This window comes from Dendrobates tinctorius, unplaced genomic scaffold (genome assembly GCF_039654945.1).
Source record: "Dendrobates tinctorius isolate UK_male_01 unplaced genomic scaffold, ASM3965494v1 ptg000008l, whole genome shotgun sequence".
In the NCBI taxonomy this organism is placed as follows: domain Eukaryota; kingdom Metazoa; phylum Chordata; class Amphibia; order Anura; family Dendrobatidae; genus Dendrobates; species Dendrobates tinctorius.
In genome coordinates, this window is record NW_027361676.1 from 20,894,398 (window position 1) to 20,914,651 (window position 20,254).

The 20,254-nt window shown below is 43.6% G+C and overlaps 1 long non-coding RNA gene across 1 annotated transcript; it reads right to left on the minus strand.

Annotated features, from left to right (window-relative positions):
• Positions 1-500: 500 nt before the first annotated feature.
• On the minus strand, positions 501-15,442 carry LOC141089456 (uncharacterized). Its single transcript, XR_012232296.1, has 2 exons — positions 14,906-15,442; positions 501-915 (listed from the first exon to the last, which is right to left on the minus strand). It is a non-coding gene; the product is annotated as an uncharacterized lncRNA (long non-coding RNA).
• Positions 15,443-20,254: the final 4,812 nt, after the last annotated feature.

The following is a 20,254-nucleotide window of genomic DNA, read 5'->3' on the forward strand; positions in this document are numbered from 1 at the left end:
CGCTGCGGATCCGCTGCAAATCTGCATCATGTGCACACAGCCTTTGTATCTGCTGAAAAGGAAAAGAATGGGCTTCACCAGTGTATGAAATCAGTTATATTTTGTATTAGTAGCTGACAAAATAAATGTTTCACAGACAATGCTGGGAGATTGTAAGGACTGTGTTTAAAAGATTTGTAACAATAGATGTAAAAAAATTAAAAAAGTTAAAAAAACCCACCAACATGTAGTTTATGGGGGACATGCATATTAAGTACCCAAAATAATTCTAATTGATTGTGAAAGGTTCAAAGGAAAAATCTTTGTTCCTTTGATCAAACACTATTAGCTTCATTGTATGCTGCCTACATGTTTTGGTATGCTAAACATTTATGTACCATTATATTTCATGGTGTATAATTCATTTATTTTAAAAAGAGACAACTATATATTAGATATTTGACTACTACCACCCACCCTCATCCAAACAAGAATATATATATATATATATTAGTGTCATATACCTGTAATGATAATGTTTTTTAATTATTTACACAACACATTTACAGTTTAAAACATTTATTTCCACAACTCTTCGTGCCCTGCTCATCGTAAAATTAAAAATTCTCTTCTCGGCATTCAGTCCCCTTCGTGGATAGGGCCGCAGCAGGTTTGTCATAAGGGGAAAAGCCTCTTACGATACATCACAAAGGGACTGGATGTGTGGTTCCTGGAAGAGGTTGAGGAGCTGGGAGGGTAATGCTATCCTGGAGCATTTGCATTCTAATCTGAGAAGTTCTCAACACCTGGGAGTCCCCCGTTATTCCATAGGCACCAACATCGATGGTCACAAGCTTGTAATGTGCGTCAGCCACTGCCATCAGGATAACGAGAAAGGGGGTCAACCCAGAAGCCATGCCTTTATCGTGTTCGTTGCTGCATAAAAGAATTAAATATAACATATGTTCAGAATAAAATGTCAAAAACAAAGACAGATATAATTAACCCCTTTCCGACATATAATGTACTATCCAGTCCATGTGCCCTGGGGCCTTAACCCCTTTACCCCCAAGGGTGGTTTGCACATTAATGACCGGGACAATTTTTACAATTCTGACCACTGTCCCTTTATGAGGTAATAACTTTGGAATGCTTCCACAGATCCAGATTATTCTGACATTGTTTTCTCGTGACATATTGTACTTCATGTTAGTGGTAAAATTTCTTTGACATGACGTGAGTTAATTTGTGAAAAAAATGGAAATTTGGCAAAAATTTAGAAAATGTTGCAATTTTCCAAATTTTAATTTTCATGCCCTTAAAACAGAGAAATACATCACACAAAATAGTTAATAAATAACATTTCACACGTTTACTTTACATCAGCACAATTTTGGAACAAATTTTTTGTTAGGAAGTTCTAAGGGTTAAAAGTTGACCAGCGATTTCTCATTTTTACAACACCATTTTATTTTTAGGGACCACATCACATTTGAAGTCACTTTTAGGGGTCTATATGATAGAAAATACCCAAAAGTGACACCATTCTAAAAACCCTCAAGGTGCTCAAAACCACATTCAAGAAGCTTATTAACCCTTCAGGTGCATCACAGGAATTTTTAGAATGTTTAATAAAAAGAACATTTAACTTTTTTTCACAAAAAATTTACTTCAGATCCAATTTGTTTTCCTTTACCAATAGTAACAGGAGAAATTGGACCCCAAAAGTTATACTGCAATTTGTCCTGAGTACGCTGATACCCCATATATGCAGGTAAACCACTGTTTGGGCGCATGGCAGTGCTCGGAAGGGATGGAGCACCGTTTGACTTTTTCAACGCAGAATTGGCTGGAATTGAGATCAGATGCATGATGCGTTTGGAGAGTCCCTGATGTGCCAGGGAAACCCCCCAATTCTAACTCCAACCCTAACCCCAACACACCCCTAACCCTAATCCCAACAATAACCATAACCCTAACCACAAACCTAACCCTAACACACCCCTAACCCTAGTCCCAACTCTAATCCTATCTTTAGCCCCAACCCTAATTTTACCATTATCATGAAGTACAATATGTCACGAGAAAACAATGTCAGAATCATCAGGATCCAAGGAAGTGTTCCAGAGTTATTAACCTATAAAGGGACATTGGTCAGAATCGTAAAAATTGGCCAGGTCACTATCATGCAAACCACCCTTGGGGGTACAGGGGTAAGATATACTTACTGTTTGTAGCATATTCATATTCATCCTTATAAGGAGAATTATCAAGTATAACATAATTCTGTTCCTTTGGATTGGCAGTAAAATTGTAGACATTGCAGCAAAAAATGTATCTGCAAACAGGAAATCACTTTGTTGTTTCCTTCCCAGAATGCAACTTTCAATGAGCTTTATTTCAAATGACAGAAAAAACAAAAGGCAATGCAAAAATGCATCAAACACGCATGCGGAAAAAGTGCACCAAAAGCGAGTGCAAAAAACGCACCAAAAATGCAGGTGACCTGCCAGTGACCTCAGGTGTAGATTTCTCCTGCGATAAATCCTGAGCAAATACTGAACCAATCCTGACAGAGGAAACATACCCTTATGTAGCAGTGAACATGTGTCATCCTGGTACATATGCCACTAGATCATATGGATGCAATGACAAGGATGATGGGTCATGAAATTAAAAAAAAATCCTGTACTGGAAATAAACTGGCAAAAACAATACACCTATGTGATTCATTGGGATACAAAATAAAACAGGGCCATGTTTACTGCCAATCTCCATAATTGCTTTATTCTAAGCACTCAGATAGATCTCATGGGATTAGGACACTTGACATTAACATTTCATGCGTCTTTCCTGCGCTTCGTCACAATATCTTTAGTGAGCATGAGAAATCTGATTTTTTATGTCTCTAATTAAATCCCCTTTGAAGGACTGGTATTGACATTTTTACAGTAGATTGTTTTTGGGTTGGTATAAAGACAACAAAGTTGTGTTTTGTGCGCTCATTGAAGGAAGGACATGTTCAGAGCATGCAGGTCTATCTGAGTCACCATGGGTCCGCGATGAATGTCCAGGGCCGCATCTATAATGAGGCAATTTGAGCCGTCGGCTCAGGCGGCATAAAGTCCCTGAACAGAGGGGGTGGCAGCGCGGCTCCGCCCCTGCAGTCAGTCAGATAAGGTGCCATGCAGCCAGCATCTACAATTTAGCCTCTTTACGCTGATGCTGCTGGTAGTGGTAGCGCGCAGAGAGGCTTGAAATTGATGAGGTCACAGGAGGGAAGGAGTCAGGATTCCCTGATCATGTGACCCGTGACTCCTCCCCTCCTGTGACCTCATCACAGGTCCTGTGCTTATCAGCCCTCGGTCTATCAATCATCTCCATCCCTGCTCTGCTATCTTCTCTTCTCTGCCACAGGACCTGTGATGAGGTCACAGGAGGGGAGGAGTCGAGGTCACATGATCAGGGGCCTCAGTGTATGCAAGACTCTTCTGTGCTGGTTGTCATCGTGCTGAATGAGGTGAAGTTTATGTGTGGGGTCAGGGGGGTTTACAGGGTGGATGCAGCAGAGCTGCACATGTGCGAGGTATATGGAGCAGAGCCATGTGTGTGCGAGGTGTACGGAGCAGAGCCTTATGTGTACAAGTTGTATGGAGCAGAGCAACACGAGTCCGAGGTGTAAGGAGCAGAGCCATATGTGTGCGAGGTGTAGGGGGTGGAGCCGCGCGTGTGCGAGGTGTATGAAGCAGACCCATGTGTGTACAAGTTGTATGGAGCGGAGCCACGCGTGTGCGAGGTGTGTGGAGCGGAGTCGCGTGTGTGTGGTATACGGAGCAGAGCCGCAAGTGTGCGAGGTGTATGGAGCGGAGCCGCATGTGTACGAGGTGTATGGAGCGGAGCCGCACGTGTGCGAGGTGTATGGAGCGGAACCTCACGTGTGCGAGGTGTACGGCGCAAAGCCATGTGTGTGCGAGGTGTACGGAGCAGAGCTATGTGTGTACGAGGTATACGGAGCCGCGCATGTGTGGTGTATGGAGAAGAGCCACATGTATGCGAGGTGTATGGAGCAGAGCCGCATGTGTACGAGGTGTATGGAGCAGAGCCGCACGTGTGCGAGGTGTATGGAGCGGAACCTCACGTGTGCGAGTTGTACGGAGCAGAGCCATGTGTGTGCAAGGTGTACGGAGCGGAGCTGTGTGTACGAGGTATACGGAGCGGAGCCACGCATGTGGTGTACGGAGAAGAGCCGCATGTATGCGAGGTGTATGGAGTGGAGCCGTGCGTGTGCGAGGTGTACGGAGCAGAGCCATGTGTGTGCGAGGTGTACGGAGTGGAGCCGCACATGTGCGAGGTGTACGGAGCAGACCCATGTGTGTAAAAGTTGTACGGAGCGGAGCCGCATGTGTGCGAGGTGTACGAAGCGGAGTCATGCGCGTGCGGTGTACGGAGCAGAGCCGCATGTGTGCGAGGTGTATGGAGCGGAGCCGTGCATGTACGAGGTGTATGGAGCGGAGCAGCATGTGTGCGAGGTGTACGGGGCAGAGCCATGTGTGTGCGAGGTATAGAGAGTGGAGCCGCGCGTGTGCGAGGTGTACGGAGCAGACCTGTGTGTACAAGTTGTGCGGAGCGGAGCCGTGTGTGCGAGGTGTACGGAGTGGAGCCATGTGTGTGCGAGGTGTACCGAGCGGAGCCATGTGTGTACGAGGTGTACGGAGAGGAGCCATGTGTGTATGAGGGGTACGGAGAGGAGCTGCGCGAGTGCGAGGTGTACGAGGTGGAGCCATGCGTGTACGGGTTGTACAGAGTGGAGCTGTGTGTGTATGGGGTGTACAAAACGGAGCCCTGTGTATGAAGTGTACGGAGCTGAGCCATGTATATGGAGCGGAGCAGAGCCGTGTGTGTACGGAGTGGAGTCGCGTGTGTATGGAGCGGAGCCACGTGTGTGCGAGGTGTACGGAGCAAAGCTGCATGTGTACAAGGTTTACTGAGTGGAGCCATGTGTGTACAAGGTGTACAGAGCATGGCCATGTGTGTAAAAGGTGTACGGAGCAGAGCCGAATGTGTACAAGGTTTACGGAGTGGAGCCGTGTGTGTGCGAGGTGTACAGAGCGAAGCCGCGTGTGTACATAGCGGAGCAGCGTGTGTACGGGGTGTACAGAGCGGAGCCGCATGTGTATGGAGCGTAGCCGTTTGTGTACGAGTGGAGCCGCGTGTGTATGGAGCAGAGCCGCATGTGTGCGAGGTGTATGGAGCAAAGCCGCATGTGTACAAGATTTACGGTGCAGAGCCATGTGTGTACAAGGAGTATAGAGCTTGGCCACGTGTGTAAAAGGTGTACAGAGCAGAGCCGCATGTGTGCGAGGTTTACGGAGTGGAGCCATGTGTGTACGAGGTGTACGGAGCGGAGCAGCGTGTGTACGGGGTGTACGGAGTGGAGCCGAGTGTACGGGGTGTACGGAGCGGAGCCGCGTGTGTACGGGGTGTACGGAGCGGAGCAGCGTGTGTACGGGGTGTATGGAGCAGAGCCGAGTGTATGGGGTGTACGGAGCGGAGCCGCGTGTTTACGGGGTGTATGGAACGGATCCGTGTGTATGTGGCATTCAAAACGGAGCCCTGTGTACGAAGTGTACGTAGCTGAGCCATATGTGTGCGGAGCAGAGCCGTGTGTGTATGGAGCGGAGCAGAGCCATGTGTGTACGGAGTGGTGCCACGTGTGTATGGAGTGGAACCGCGTGTGTACGAGGTGTATGGAGCAAACTCGAATGTGTAACATCGTAACATAGTTTTGAAGGCTGAAGAAAGACCTTATGTCCATCTAGTTCAGCCTATTTTTAGTGCAGCTGTTCTGCATTGTTGATCTTGGGGAAGGCAAAAAACCCACAGAGTAGAAGCCAATTTTCTCCATAGGGAAAAAAATTCCTTCCCCTAAGCTGGGTCAATCATCTACCTATAATATTATGTTATTCGTAACCTTCTATACTGTTACTCACAAGAAAAGCAGCCATTCCTTTCTTAAATTCATTCAGTGAGTTGGCCATCACCATTTCTTCAGGAAGAGAACTCCAGAGCCTCACTGCTCTTACCGTGAAGAACCCTCTTCTATACTGGTGCAGAAATTGTCTTTCCTCCAAACGAAGAGAATGCCCCCTTGTTCTTGTCATAGTCCTTGGTACAAACAGTTCATTGGAGAGATCTCTGTATTGCACTCTGATATACTTGTACATAAATATTAAGTCTCCCCTAAGTCTTCTCTTTTTTAGAGTAAATAGACCTAATTTTGATAACCTTTCTGGGTATTGTATTGAACCAACTCCATTTATCATTTTAGTAGCCCGCCTTTGAACCCTTTCAAGTTCAGTAATGTCTTTCTTGAGCACCGGCGTCCAAAATTGCGCACAATACTCCAAGTGTGGTCTGACGAGTTATTTGTACTGAGGGAGAATTATGTTTTCATCTCGTGTCCCCAGACCTCTTCTAATGCATCCCATGACCCTATTTGCTTTGGTGGCAGCTGCCTGACACTGGGCACTCCAATTTAGCTTCTTATTGACTAAGATGCCTAAGTCTTTTTCCATGTCTGATTTCCCCAGCAGTTTCCCATTTAGTAAGTAATTGTAGCATCTGTTTCTCCTTCCCATGTGCATAACCTTACACTTATCTGTGCTAAACCTCATTTGCCATTTTTCAGCCCAATTCTCCAATTTACTCAAATCTGTCTGTAGTTGCAAACTGTCCTCCTTTGTGTTAACCACCTTACATAGTTTTGTATCATCTGCAAATACTGATATTTTACTGTGTAAGCCATCCACTAGATCTTTAATAAATATATTAAATAGTAGGGGGCCCAATACAGAACCCTGTGGTACCCCACTAGTAACCCTGGCCCAATCTGAGTATGCACCATTAATAACCACTCTTTGTTTTCTATCACTAAGCCAGCTACCTACCCATCTACACACATTTTCCCCTAGCCCAAGCTTTCTCATCTTACTTACCAATCTTTTATGTGGGACAGTGTCAAATGTTTTAGAGAAGTCGAGATAAATGACATCCAATGATTCTCCTTGGTCCATTTGAGAGCTTACATCCTCATAGAAGCTGATCAGGTTAGTTTGACAGGAGCGATCCTTCATAAATCCATGTTGATATGGAGTTAAAAATTTATTAACATTGAGATATTCCATAATGGTATCCCTTAGAAACCCTTCAAAAATTTTACCCACAACAGATGTTAAGCTTACCGGCCTATAGTTTCCAGGTTCCCTTTTACACCCCTTTTTGAATATTGGTACCACATTTGCTTGCCGCCAATCAAAAGGAACAGACCCTGTTTCTATAGAGTCTTTAAATATAAGGAATAGAGGCCTGTCTATCACATTACTTAACTCCCTTAATACCTGAGGATGAATGCCATCAGTGTACAAGGTTTATGGAGTGGAGCCATGTGTATACAAGGTGTACAGAGCATGGCCACGTGTGTAAAAGGTGTACAGAATGGAGTCGTGTGTGTACAAGCATAAAAAGTGGAACCGTGTGTGTATGAGGTGTGCGGAGCCATACGTGTACAAGGTGTATGGTGGGGAGCATCCATACCTCCCAGCGGGACAGTCCCGATTTTGAGAGAGAGTCTGCCCCGGCTGGGAGCTTACTTTTTCTGTGGACACAGGAGTACACGGTGGAGGCCTGAGGAGTGCTTTAAAATTCGCACATGACGTTCCACCAGAAGTGACATGCTAGAAGCTGACCGGAAATTAGGTAATTTTGGGAGGAGATTGTGACGGAACCATGGAGGCACTTCGGGGAATGCTTCAGATCCATCACCGTGTCCTCCGACAGCACGGACAGCGGGATCACCTTGGACTCGGGGATGCCGGCCATTTGAGCGGATCATGATATGTCCTGCATTGGGAGGCTCAGGTGGGCACTACAATGGGAGCCAGGCTGCTATAGTATCTTTATAGAATCTTTCTTTCTCTCTCCTTTCTTTCTCTCTCTAATCTTTCTTTTTTTCTTTCTCTCTCTCTGTTCTTTCTTTCCTCTCTCACTGTTCGTTCTTTCTTTCCCCTCTTCTTTAATCTCTCTCTGTTCTTTCTTTCTTTCCCTCTTTCTTTCTCTAATCTTTCTTTCTTTTTCTCTCTGCTTTTTCTTTCTTTCTCTGTTCTTTCTTTCTCTCTCTGTTCTTCCTTTCTCTCTCTGTTCTCTTTCTTTCCCCTCATTCTTTCTTTCTCTCTCTCTCTGTTCTCTTTCTTTCCTCTCTTTCTCTCTCTGTTCTTTCTCTATCTCTGTTCTCTTTCTTTCCCATCTTTCTTTCTCTGTTCTTTCTTTCCCCTATTTCTTTCTCTCTCTGTTCTTTCTTTCCCTCTTTCTTTCTTTCTTTCTGTTTTTTATTTATTTCCCCTCTCTTTCTCTCTCCCTCTGTTCGTTCTTTCTCCTCTTTCTTCTCTCTCTCTCTCTCTCTGTTCTTTTTTTCCGTCCATTCTTTCTTTCTCTCTGTTCTTTTTCTTTCTTTTTTCTTTCTCTCTGCTCTTTCTCTCTGTTCTTTCTTTCCCCTCTTTCTCTCTGTTTTTTCTTTCTTTCTCTCTTCCCCTCTTTCTTTCTCTCTGTAATCTTTCTTTCTCTCTGTAATCTTTCTTTCTCTCTGTTCTTTCTCTCTCTGTTTTTCCTTTCTGTCTCTGTTCTCTTTCTTTCCATTCTTTCTTTCTCTCTCCCTCTCTGTTCTTTCTTTCCCATCATTCTTTTTTCTCTCTCTTTCTGTTCTTTATTTCTGTCCCCTCTTCTTTCTCTCTCTGTTCTTTCTTTCTTTCCCCTTTCTTTCTCACTCTGTTCTTTCTTTCCCTTCTTTCTTTCTTTCTCTCTCTGTTCTTCCTTTCCCCTTTCTTTCTTTCTTTCCCCTCTTTCTCTTTCTTTCTCTCTCTGTTCTTTCTTTCCCCTCTTTCTTTCTTTTTCTTTCTCTCTCTGTTCTTTCTTTCCCCTCTTTCTTTCTCTCTCCCTCTCTGTTCTTTCTTTCCCCTCTTTCTTTTTTCTTTCTCGTTGTTCTTTTTTCTGTCCCCTCTTTCTTTCTCTCTCTCTGTTATTTTTTTCATTCCCCTCTTTTTTCTCTCTGTGTTCTTTCTTTCTCTCTCTGCTTCTTTTGTTTTTTCTTTTTTCTTTCTCTCTCCGTTCTTTCATTCCCCACTTTCTTTCTCTCTCTTCTTTCTTTCTTTCTCTCTCTGTTTCTTTTTTCTATCTCTCTGTTCTTTCTTTCTTTTCCTCAGTACCAGTCAGTGTGCCCACAGTACCAGTAGAATAAGAAGTGTAGGAAACTAGGTGGCACTGGTCACATTGAGCCTTTCATACTTTTTACTAGTGTATAATCATATGCCCTGAGCACCCCCATAAAGTGGGCCAGCCGCAGACAACAGGGTACAAACAAATCACTATTACTATCAGTCCAAGTGGACAATTATATACATTTAGTCAATGATGTCCCTCTGCCAAGCTGTGCAGAGGATCAGAATATACTGAGGAGAACAGAGCAGTGGGGTATGGTGAGAATTATATGGGGCCCATTATGCTGTATGAAGTATTATATGGGGCCCATTATACTGTATGAAGTAATATATGGGGCCCACTATGCTGTATGGAGTAATATATGGGGCCCATTATGCTGTATGAAGTAATATATGGGGCCCAATATAGTGTATGGAGCATTATATGGGGCCCATAATACTGTATGGAGCATTATGTGGGGATAGGGGATGAGTTTCTGTTTGTTGTGGATCTGACCGCTGGGACCCCCATGATCCTGGGAAACGTAGCTTTGAAGAGCACCATGTAAATGGAGCTGTGGTCAATCATATGCACTGCGGTGCCATTCACATGTGGCTCTTCAAATAACTCCTTTAAGAGAGTGATGAGGGGACGACAAAGTATAGCAAAAATTCACTGATTGGGGCTGATGAGTGTTATAGTTTGTGGGCTGGTGGGATTTGTGTGGCAGGTCTACATTTTTGTCCCAGTCCGGCCCTGTGCCAGGCCTACCATTGCCATTAATGACCCTTGTTCTGGATACTTCTGTGTTGTTCTTGTATGTATGTGTGATGGCGCTGACATCCTTTTGTTTGGACACCTTTTTTTTCTATTTATCTACATCAAAATGTCTGCTATTGTACTCAGTTTTACAATATAGATAGAAAAATTTACTTTGTGTGCGGGGGGGCGACATTTTGCTGTTCGCCTCAGGCAGCAGAGAGGCTAGGTTTACCCCTGTGAACGTCCTCACTGACTTTACAGTGTAGAATACATAGAATATACCTACTCTAAATGGCAAAACTTCTGCAGAATTCTGTTACCGAGGTTCAGCTGTATTTACAGATCTAGTAAAGGTTATCATGACTATCAACCCACTATCCTGATGTCATCTCACTTAAGAGGAGTAAGATAACAACTTATTTGCTGATGCTAAGTTAGATACCACATTACACTCTGTGAGGCAGTGATCTCTGTTGCAGCTAGTGGGCGCTGTATGTGCTTCTCAGAGTACACACAGGGGCGTATGGAGGCCATAGGACAGTATGGCATTCGCATCTGTGATTATGAGACAGTGACCAGCATGATTGGAAATGGTCTGTATGTGTCGCAGAAGTCCTCTGGGCTGTAAGCCCGAAATAATATTGTTGTGCTGGGACTTGTAATTCCATGAATTTTGCTTAATTATGATAGGGGGCTTATAGGGTTAGTCAGAGAGCTGGGCGGGAATGACTGACCCATATACACTGCCCACCTAGTTTCAACTATATAATGTAACTGAGGTCTGGTCACATGGTCAGTGTTTATGCACCTGAATTGGGAAAAATGTGTAAGGTCCTGGAAGTTCTATGTGTTGGAAGGTCCCAGGTGGGGACGGACTTCCTGAAGAGCACATGGTGAGGCCTTGGACCTGGACGCCTGTGTGTTGGAAGGTCCCAGGTGGGACGGATGCCCTGAATAGCGCATGGAGAGACCATGTATGCAGAGTCTATGATGGCACTGCATTGTGGGAGCTACCGCCCGTCTGAGGATCTGGAACTATCAGGTGGCCTTGTGAGCAAGGCATTGTCCGGGATGGTGATCCCAGTTCGGCTGCTACCCTGGGAGAGAGAGTAATGATAGGAGTCAGCGTGTGGAGCAGGAGCTCCTGGAAGGTAACCAAGAGTATGAGGAACTGTGTGCACTGACAGGGGGTCAGTTAATGGACTGTGTGGTCACCGATGGTAACTCGACGGAGTAAGGTCCAGCATGTTTAGAGACTGCAGCCTAATGTTGTGTGTTGGTGCCTGTTGTGTTCCATGGACATTAATAAACTGTTCGCCGTGCAGTCGTCCACAAAGTGGTCCGCCGTGTTTAGCGACTGCATTTCAAAGCCGTATACTATGAAGTGCTAAGGACTATGTGAGGTCTGTGATGGGTAACATGGCCTACAGCGGTTTATGATGCTTGAATAAACCAAAATAGACTGTTTATGTGAAAAAACGTGCCTGTCTAAGTTTATCCTGTTGCCAAGCAAGTGTCCCCCAACACAAGCAGTAAAACGCTGTCTTACAACTGATATGAAGTGAGTCAAGGTAGCCTTTACTACATCTGAACCTGCTTACAATTTTTGTAATAGCTCACTACTAGTAATGAGCGAACATACTGTTCAACAGCTGAAGCTATCCCTGCATGTGTTGCAGCTGTCAAACAGCCGCGAGACATATTTTTCAAGTGTGCCGGAGTCACTCTTTTAGCACACAAGCATGCTTAGATAACACCCTATCTGAGCATGTTCGCTCATCACTACTCACAACCACTACTCAGTACCACTAAATCCCATATTTATATAACTTTTAGGAAGAAATATATGGCCCATTAGACAGGATGACCCTGGCCGTGAAACAGCTTGTCGGCTATTTACAAGGCCTGGGGAAAATAATGAAGACAGAACAATTGTTATACGACCCATACAATATTATGTTATGAGCAGCACATCCTTTATGTATACAGAACCATGTACTGCCGATAATGATGGATTTTAAGTAAGCAAAAAAATTATTGCACCCTACAAATGAGCGAATGAGCGTTTTGCTCTTTCATCAGGTGATTTCCAGCCTGCATAGACTGGTCGATAATCGAGATGCAGGGTTCCTATGAACGTTCACTTGCTCATTTACTAATCAGTGAATGAGCGCTCATAGCAACGCTGGTTCCCATCTACAGTGGGTACGGCAAGTATTCAGACCCATTTAAATTTTTCACTCTTTGTTTCATTGCAGCCATTTGGTAAATTCAAAAAAGTTGTTTTTTTTCCTCATTAATGTACACTCTGCACCCCATCTTGACTAAAAAAAACTGAAATGTAGAATCTTTTGCAAATTTATTAAAAAACTGAAATATCACATGGTCATAAGTATTCACACCCTTTGCACAGACACTCATATTTAAGTCACATGCTGTCCATTTCCTAGTGATCCTCCTCGAGATGGTTCTACTCCTTCATTGGAGTCCAGCTGTGTTTCATTAAATCGATAGGACTTGATTTGTAAAGGCACACACCTGTCTATATAAGACCTCACAGCTCACAGTGCATGTCAGACCAAATGAGAATCATGAGGTTAAAGGAACTGGCCAAGGAGCTCAGAGAATTGTGGAAAGGCACAGATCTGGCCAAGGTTACAAAAGAATTTCTGCAGTACTTAAGGTTGCCAAGAGCACAGTGGCCTCCATTTTCCTTAACTGGAAGATGTTTGGGACTACAAGAAGTCTTCCTAGACTTTGCCGTCCAGCCAACCTGAGCTATCATGGGAGAAGAGCGTTGGTGAGTGAGGTAAAAAAGAACCCCAAGATCACTGTGGCTGAGCTCCACAGATGCAGTAGGGAGATGGGAGAAAGCTCCACAAAGTCAACTATCACTGCAGCCCTCCACCAGTCAGGCATTTATGGCAGAGTAGCCCGACGGAAGCTTCTACTCAGTGTCAGACATTTGAAAGCCCACATAGAGTTTGCTAGAAAAACACATGAAGGACTCCCAGACTATGAGAAATAAGATTCTCTGGTCTGATGAGATGAAGATAGAATTATTATCATCAAAAAGTTCTTAGTGGTATGTGTGGTGAAAACCAGGCACTGCTCATCACCTGCCCAATACAATTCCAACAGTGAAACGTGGTGGCAGCATCGTGTTATGGGGGTGTTTTTCAACTGCAGGGACAGGACGATTTGTTGCAATTGAAGGAAACATTAATGCGGCCAAGTACAGAGATATCCTGCATGAAAACCACTTCCAGAGTGCTCTGGACCTTAGACTTGGCCGAAGGCTCACCTTCCAACAAAACAATGACCCTAAGAACACAGCTAAAATAACAAAGGAGTGGCTTCAGAACAACTCTGTGACCATTCTTGACTGGCCCAGCCAGAGCCCTGATCTAAACCCAATTGACCATCTCTGGAGAGACCTGAAAATGGCTGTCCAACAATGTTCATCATCCAACCTGATGGAACTGGAGAGGATCTGCAAGGAAGAATAGCCGAGGATCCCCAAATCCAGGTGTGAAAACTTGTTGCATCATTAACAAGAATACTCATGGCTGTACTAGCTTAAAAGGGCGGTTCTACTCAAGCAAAGGGTCTGAATACTAATGACCATGTGATATTTCAGTATTTCTTTTTTAATAAATTTGCAAATATTTCTACATTTCTGTTTTTTTTTTCAGTCAAGATGGGGTGCAGAGTGTACATTAATGAGAAAAAAATGAACTTTTTTGATTTTACCAAATGGCTGCAATGAAACAAAGAGTGAACAATTTAAAGGGGTCTGAGTACTTTCTGTACCCACTGTAAATGAGCCAACAATGCATGCCGTGCCGCATAGTACGGATTCGTTCACATGATCACAGGTTTATGTGACTTTTGTTACAGATTCTGATGTGGAATCCACAAGTCCAGAGCATCCACTACTACAAACAGGGTTTCTGCGACCTTCATTCAGACTTGGAAGAAAAGAAATATCTGCAAGTATAAGGCCCGTGCTACTTTATTACAGATTTCACACGAAAAGGCTTTTCGATTAGAAGTCTGCAGGGAATGGGGCTAATTCATAAGTAGATCCACAGCAGAAATCAAACGCGACTTTCTGACACAATTTCTGTAGTAAATACGTGCTGGATTTGCAAATATAAAATGCGTGGACGCACCTGAAGAGTACAGATAATGGCCGGTCCAGCCATACCCAGCCTGACATCCCCAATCTTTACTTCATGCTCAGCATGTTAGTGAAGTGTGGAACTTCTTCCAAGATAACCAAGAATAAGTCTAAACTGCTTCTGAAGACCTGTCCCCGGCCGTGTCTGAAGGGAATCAGTTACCAGGCTGGAGTGTGCTGTGGTGCGATATAACCCTGCCCCAGTCCCTTGATGCTGAATGACAGCCCTCTCCTCCTGTATCAGCTGTGGGAGGACAGACGGAGCCGTAGCTAATAAATATGAGCACTCGTGGGCTTGGCTGATATGATGAGGACTAGTTCACGGCATTAGGCAGGTGACAAAGTCCACTCTATGTTGCCCATAGAATGGAAAAAAAAAGAAGAACCTGGTGAATGATGACAGTAGGGTGTAATTATCAGTAGTGTTGCAGATGACAATTATCAGGCATCCTGCCCAGTAGACGATGGCAGCGCACCTTAATTTGTGCACACGTAAAACCTGTCCCCAATTGTATAACGTCACTTTAAATGCCATTAGGAAATATCTGAAAGTCTCACGGAGAGTCGGCATTTGTCATCTAGTACCTACAATCATCAAGAGCAGCGACCATTTACTGTGGCTGCCGGCTTTCCCTCACGACGAGCAAAATGAAAACCATTCTTATTAAAGCAATGAGTTATCACGTCTCCTACAGTCAAAAAGACGCACGGCGTTGTGAACATTGTAATTACCTCTGGGCTACATCTCTCCGAGACAGTCTGTGTCTTAGAAGCAGAAATGTTATCATTAAGTCTCATTAGAGAAGAAGGAGCAGAGAGTGACGTCGGCCTGTCTCTGAAGTGTTTCCCCTCCGATTTATCTTCCAGGTGACCGCTTCTCGCCAACAAGTTCCTATGCAGTGGAGCAGGCGGGAAGCCCTCATCAGATAAGGAGATGCCAAGACCTTGGGCTAGACAAGAGGAACGTAGAAATACATTATTAACAGAAATCAAATCATTTTAATCATTCTTTTTTTAAATTCATTCTTGCAAATTGCACCTTTTTGTGCTTTTCATTTGTGCCTTATTCTTCTAACTTGCTATTTATTTGCAGTCTATTTTATGTGTTCGCCTGTTTTTTGTTTTTTTTTTATATTCGCCATTGTGGGGTGAGATTTAGGGTTTCCAGATGTTTTGGGTTATATCATCAATTGCATCTTTTTAGCAAGTTGCTACATTTTTGCCCAAACGTACTGCAGTCTAACCTCCCCTGGATGGATTTTATGTACGTCTGATATTTATCTGTCAATATATGCAACATTTTAACCGAACATGCAATTTTTTTACGTTAAAGTTGGGAAAAAGAAAAAAAGTCAAACATAAAGAGCATTTTTGATGTGCGCAAATTTTTTTTGAAGAATTGGACGCAGAAAATGACAACAAATAACACAAAACCCCAAAAAATAGTAACTTAAACTCCCCAACAAATGAATTGGGTGCAAACACTACATACAGGGTGACCAGCGAACGCGTGTGGTCTGCACTTCACACATTATTAAGGAGACTGCTGCCATCTGGTGACTGCCAAAAATAATACACTCATAATACATTTTCAATATGATTCACACCATGCCATTGTTACAAGGTACAACAACATATTTCGGAGTACAATACTTTTCTACGAAATCTACTTAAAAGATTTTCCCAGAGAATAACAAATATTTGAAATGAGATCTTATTGTGTTAACTGAATAACAAACTTTTATCAGCAATTACTCATATCCAGTTTGGAGGGGTTGTCCAGATGGGGTCACGTCGGTGCCAGACACGTCAGCACTCTAGGTGTAGTCAGCGCCGGATGAACTTGAATTGAATTTGGGATTATTTGCTCATATCTGACATATGTAATTCATATGAGCCATTGAAGAATGAATATTAAAGCTGAGATGTCAGACGGGGGTCTCACGTCACCGCCGGGCAGGAGGACTACTTTTCTACTAATACATTCAAGCCTCAGAGAGAATATTAATATGGCAGAAACTTCTAAGGTTGGGGCACACGTTTAATGAGCTCTTACAATGTAAGTCCATGGAGAATTGTTCTGGCGCTCCATAGACTTACACTGCAAGGGTCGGTTCACATAAGTGGATTTTTGGTGCGAGTTCTGTCAAAAACTGACCACCCTGAGACCAATGTTGCTCAATGGGACGGCGCAGATGAGCGTTTTTTTTTTTCAGTGACCAAATCGGTATGTAAAAAAAATCACATCATGTAGGAGTGTCAGATGAGAGTTACCCACTGAAGTCTACGGGTGCATAAAAAAAATCAGATGCCACAGTAAAGCCTTCAATTATGGATAACCTGCAGCTATGTAACACAGGAAACTAAATGGTTAATAGCTGCTGTACAAAACCGAACTGTATACGGACAGCACATGGATGGCACGTGAGAAAAAAATCGTTTTCTGACGGTCGTGTGAACTTAGTCCCAATGTGATCCAGCACGTCGGAATAGAAGTGGCGAGTGTGAGAAAAAGACCAGAGCGGTACTGAACATGGGGACGTCGGCACTTAGGGAGTATATTACCATGCTCACACCGCTTTACATGTGCATTTACACAGGTTTAGGCAATACAATGCTTGGTGGGAGGCTTCGTTAACCTAAAGAGCCCGTGTTTTGTTACCAATGTGTGTAGATTGCATGTCACAGGCAGGAAGGACAGCGCTACAGTGTGAGGACTACAGATGGCTTGTCCAGAAGCCTATACCGCCATCTAGAGCTGAAGGCCAGCATTGCACTGCTTTTTCGCCTAATTAAGGGTATGTTCACACTGGGCATTTTTGCAGCTCTTTTTATGTTAATTTTCAGCTGCTTTTTACTATACCAGAAAAGCTGATGAGATTTCATAAATCTCATGCACACACATTGTTTTTTTTGTCTTCAGGATTTTGTGCTTTGCAGCGTTTTTTGACATAGAACGTGTCACTTCTTGCAGCGTTTCTCACCCAGTGACTTGAATGGGTATTGAAAAATCACTGATAAAAATGCAGGTATCATTATTTGCAGCGTTTTTGCTGCTGAAAAGTCATGGACAGCAGGAAGTGACCTCACAGCCAAGAGATTGGGGTGTGGTTAGTGAGGTGTCCATAGTGATAGTGAGCTATTGTGAGGTAGTGTCTGGTAGGCTAAGTTCACACTTGCATATGGCAGCATAGGTCCTCCCTTAACCCCTTAGTGACAGAGCCAGTTTGCAGCTTAATGACCGGGCCAATTTTTACAATTCTGACCACTGTCACTTTCTGAGGTTATAGCTCTGGAATGCTTTAACGGATACCGCTGATTCTGAGATTGCTTTTTCGTGACATATTGTACTTCACGTTAGTGGTAAAATTTCTTCGTAAATAACATTTCCCACATGTCTACTTTACATCAGCACAATTTTGGAAAACATTTTTTTTGTTAGGACGTTATAAGGGTTAAAACTTGAGCAGCGATTTCTCATTTTTACAAAATTTACAAAACCATTTTTTTAGGGACCCCATCATATTTAAAGTCATTTTTAGGGGTGTACATGACAGAAAATACCCAAAAGTGACATTCTAAAAACTAGACCCATCAAGGTGCTTTTTATTTTCCCAGCTGTTAAAAGAGAAAATGAACCACAAAATTTGTTGTGCAACTTCTCCTGAATACGCCGATACCCCATATGTGGGGGTAAACAACTTTTTCAGCGCACGGCAGGGCTTGCAAGGGAAGGAGCGCTGTTTGACTTTTTCAACGCAGAATTGGCTGGAACTGAGGTCGGATGTCATGTTGCGTTCGGAGAGCTCCTGATGTTCCTAAACAGTGGAAACCCCCAACAAATGACCCCATTTTTGAAACTAGACCCCTTAAGGAACTTATCTAGATGTCTGGTGAGCACTTTGAACCTTCAAGTGCTTCACAGAAGTTTATAACGTAGAATCGTGAAAATAAAAAATCATTTTTTTTCCACAAAAATGATATTTTCGGCCCCAAATTTTTATTTTTACAAGGGTATCCCCCATATGTGGGGGTAAACCAATGTTTGGGCACACGGCAGAGCTCAGAAGGGAAGGAGTACCATCTGACTTTTCCAATGCAGAATTGGCTGGAATTGAGATTGGACGCCATGTCGCTTTTGGAGAGCCCCTGATCTGCCTAAACAGTGGAAAAAACCCACATGTGACACCATTTTGGAAACTAGTCCCCTTAAGGAACTTATCTAGATATGTGGTGAACTCTTTGAATCCCCAAGTGCTTCACAGAAGTTTATAACGCAGAGCAGTGAAAAAAAATCACTATTTTTTCCTCAAAAATGATTTTTTAGCCCGCTATGTTTTATTTCATCAAGGGTAACAGGAGAAATTGGACCACAAAAGTTGTTGTGCAATTTGTCCTGAGTACGATGATACCCCATATGTGGGGGGAGGAAACCACTGTTTGGGTGCATGGGAGAGCTTGGAAGGGAAGGAGCACCATTTTGGAATGCAGACTTTGATGGAATGGTCTGCGGGCATCATGTTGCTTTTGCAGAGCCCCTGATGTGCCTAAACAGTATAAACCCACAAGTGACCCTATTTTGAAAACTAGACCCCCGAAGGAGCTTATCTACATGTGTGGTGAGCACTTTGAACCTTCAAATGCTTCACAGAAGTTTATAAACGCAGAGACGTGAAAATAAAAAATCATTTTTTTTTCCTCAAAAATGATTTTTTAGCCCCAAATTTTTTTATTTTCCCAAGGGTAACAGGAGAAATTAGACCCCCAAAGTTGGTAAATAGTGGAAACCACTCAATTCTTGCTCCAACCCTAACTCCAACACACCCCTAACCCTAATCCCAATCCTAGCCCTAATCCCAACCCTAATCCCTAATCCTAATTCTAACCCTAATCCTAATTCACCCTAATCCTAATTCTAACCCTAGCCCTAACCCTAATTCCAATCCTAACCCTAATTCTAACCCTAACCCTAGTCCTAACCCTAACGGAAAAATGAAAAAAAAAATATTTTCTTTATTTCATTATGCTTGCCTATCTAAGGGGATGTTATTTACAATTTTTTTTATTTTGATCACTATGATAGTTTATCACAGTGATCAAAATGAATGAATGGAATCTGCCAGCTGGAGCCTGCAGATTCGTCGCAAGTGCACTGCGCATGCGACCGCCATTTTCTTCTGGATCCAAGATGGCGGCACCCACCGGAGGAGGCAGGAGGGACACAGGACCACGGGAGGGGATCCATGACCACCAGGGGGGGATCGGGGACCTTATTTCTCTCTCCTCTGATGTGCGATCACATCAGAGGAAAGAGAAATTAAATGCAAAATCGCAGCTTTTTTGTTGCGGTCGCCGTTAAACGGTTAATAACGTCGATCGCAAAAGCGGGTTCGGTAAAAACCAACCCGATTCATGTTTTCTGGGGTCTCGGCTACTCCCAGCAGCCGAGACCCCGGACAAAATCCAACACTGGGGGCGCTATTTACTTTCTCCACAGCACCATGAATTAACGGCGCTGTGGTTTAAGTATCCTTAATTACCGCTGTTAAAAGGCATATCGGTTGTTGTTAAGGGGTTAAGTTCTGCCTACGCTCCGTCTACTTCCGGCGTTTTGACGTGCCCGGCGAATGCACGGGAACGCAACATGTTCCATTTCTGTGTGTTTGGCAGGCACGTCAAAACGCCACATGGGGACGCATCCGCATACAACGCATGTCCCTGCATACCCAATGTTAAAGATAGGTACGCAGGGAAATGCAGGACGCATCCAGAAATAGGCGGAGCTTAAGGGAGGATGTACGCAGCCATATGCAGACCAGCCATACGCAAGTGTGAACTTAGCCACATTGAGGTGTTAAAAAAACATGTCTTGGCATAGGAGGATGAGCATTAATGTTTCCAAACTAATCAAGGAGGTAATGTTTTTTTATTTGTGACATATATATTATATATATATTTTTTTTTGTTCAAACAATTGTTCCCCCTGCTTATATAGCGAATGAAAACATTGACTGACCACTTCACCCTCCACCACTTGTTTGCAATCGTACGCTTTGTGATGCTCATGTACTGTTATGTGCA